This window comes from Myotis davidii, unplaced genomic scaffold, assembly GCF_000327345.1.
Source record: "Myotis davidii unplaced genomic scaffold, ASM32734v1 scaffold428, whole genome shotgun sequence".
Lineage (NCBI taxonomy): Eukaryota > Metazoa > Chordata > Mammalia > Chiroptera > Vespertilionidae > Myotis > Myotis davidii.
In genome coordinates this window covers 2,033,809-2,036,710 of record NW_006299834.1, presented here as the reverse complement: position 1 = coordinate 2,036,710, position 2,902 = coordinate 2,033,809, and positions in this window count along the sequence as shown.

Below are 2,902 nucleotides of genomic sequence, written 5' to 3'. Positions count from 1 at the left end.
TGTGGCCCCGCGAGCTCAGACAGGGGAGCTGGTGGCCTTTGGTCCAGGAGCCTTAACCGTGGGAGAGCTGGCGGGAGCCCGGGGATCCTCTCTTGCGATGCTCTCATGTTGTTACCACGGGAACCCAAAGTTTGGAAAGAATCAGCGACCTGCCCAAGGTCACCCAGCTGTTTACAGGGCCCAGTTCCTGGGCCAGTGTTGCTGTCTGTGCATCAGGCTTCCACCTGACCCTTGAGGGTGAGAAGTCCAATGAATAGGTTAGTAATTGTGACTCTCAACAGTTGGACTCTTCTGATGTTCTAGGCTCCAAATACTTTATATTGTTTCACTTACTCCTCACTACAATCCTACAAGATAGAGATTCTTATTCCTTCTATTCTTCGGAAAACTGAGTCCAGGAGTTGTTGACGTGGCTAAGATCAAACCTTAAATGCTCCAGAACATGCTCTCAAACAGTAACTCAGGTGCACTGAGCTCTTGACTTTCCTGTCCAGGATCTCAGTGCAGCCTTGCAGGCAGGAATGATGGTTCCATCCCCATTGTACAGATGAAGAAACCGAGGTAGCAGAAGATCATCTCTAAGGGGAAGAGATCATTGGCAGCAGCTAATTGGAAAGGATCAGTTTCCCATTTTGCTTCTATAACATTTTACCCTTGGCCTGTCCTTGCTTTCCCTTTTTGGTCATCTGGGCAGCCTGGTAACACCTTTAATTGAATCACCAAGTCTAACCACAGTCTTTTCTACCAAGTGCTCCTAAAACAGAGATGGATTAACAAATGGGGGAGGCCAGTATTTGAAACTTGACACGGGCAGCTAACATGTGCTGAGCACTTACCATGCCAGGTATTCTGTTAAATACCATAAACATAATGTTCTCAATTCCTAACAGGTCGAGACTACCATTATACTCCTCTCATCCCCTCTCATGGATCCTGACATTTAGCCCAAGACATTTTATTAATTTACCCATGGCCACGCAGTGCACAAAAAGTATGCCTGAAGCTGCCTATCAGGGGGCTCACACATAGAAATTTATGTCCATTTTGCATTCCCATTCCATAATCGATCCCTACTTGTCTTAATCTATAATGTGTTAAATTACCTAGCGGTTAAGTATTAACTTTATCTCTGTAGATTTCTGAGTAAATTGTACATTCTGGAAGCTACCACAGCGGTTCTGTGGTTTCATAGGTCTCCATTCCAGATTTGGGGAAAAGTGGCTCCCTGTCTTTAATTGGTCAACAAGCATTAAAATGCCTGCTGTGGTTTTTGAGCTGTTAGGGAACATGAAAGATAGGAAAGACAATTTTATGGCCTCATGGAACCGGAGATGAATTAACAATAAAACTGCAGTGCTGAGTATAGAACAGCTCACGGTTGCACAGAGCAGTAAGTGAAAGTTAGCATTGAGGAGCTTGATGAAGGCTGGCTTACCAGGAAAACTACACCAAGGAAGTAGCCCTTCACCTGGGCCTTGGAGGACAAGATGGGTTGGGCAGGCTGAAGGCCAGTGGTCTGCGAGTACAAACATCCCTGAACGTACCCCAGTTCCACCTCCAGAACCTCAGCACTACCTTGTAGGGCAAGAGCCTTTGTTTTGTTCACGCTGTATTTCTTGCGCCTAGAACTAAATATTTGTGCAATGCCTGAATGAATTCAGGACCTTGGACTGGGCAGGATTCTAACTTGTACCAGACACAGTCTTTGAGGTTGGGTTAAATCGGGAGCCAATTAGATGAGGAGGAAGAGACTGGATATAGATACATATACTGTTGTATGTGTGTGGTGGGGGAGAGGGGATGCTTGCAACCTTGAGAGCTCATACCTGCTCTAGGAAAGGCAGGTGAGCAGAATCCTTTGGCATCGTCGGCCCTGCTACAGTCCACAAGCGTATGGGCCCAAGGAGGCCATATCCATTCAGTCATGAAGCACATCTCTTGAGTGGCTTCTAAGTACTCCTGTGATGGACAAAGTGCGGAGGATAGCTGACTGACTTTGAACAAGACATTCAAAGTCTCTTCTCTTTCTAGAAACTTCAGTTCTTGAGGGAGGAAACAAGCTGAACAAATAAAATAAATGACACTGTTGTGTCATGGCTCTATGAAAATAAAACGGGTCCATGTTATAGAGAGTGACTGGTAACCAAATTTAGACTGAGTGGGCAAGTGAGGAGTCTCAGAAGAGAGAGCAGCATCTTAAGAGATGCCCAAGGCTGGATTTTTGTGTGTAGTACCCAGATTTTTAAACATTGGCCCAACGAAGCATGTGTGTTAGTTGATCTCCAGGGCCTTGTCCTACTGCCGAATGCTCTGTGGTCACAGGCCAACCAGGCCTCTTATGCTAGGGTGTCTGCAGCACTACCTTTGTGGTAGGTGAGTCTATTGAGACAGGGCCTCACGCTCATGATAAGCCAGGTCTTCTGGAAAGAAAGGCAGGACGTCTTCCCCTGGGATAAGGAAAGGCACAGTTGTAGAGCTTTTATTTTGCTTGACCCAAAAGGATGGGTGGCGGAAGCAGCATGATAAAAATGTGAAAGGAGAATGATAAAATCAACGATTACGGGTAATTTATTGGAATATATTGTATGTGTAAGGAAATAGTAGAAGATATGTTCTGAAAGGTGAGTGGGAGCCAGATTGTGGGGAGCCTTCATACCAGACAGATGGTTTGTGGAGTGTAGGGAGGGTTTTCAAGTGGGGTGATGGCACGTTAATCATGGATTTTAAGGAAATTCAACTGTGGTGATGGTCAAGGAAGATTGGAGTCAGGGAAGTCAATTAGGAGGGAACTGCAGCCATTGAGGTGTGAGGTAATACTAAAAGTGATGGGACTTGGATAAGAAGTGGCTATTTTCCAAGTTGCTAGATGTGACGGATGTGCCCTCAGAAGGCATGACCCTGA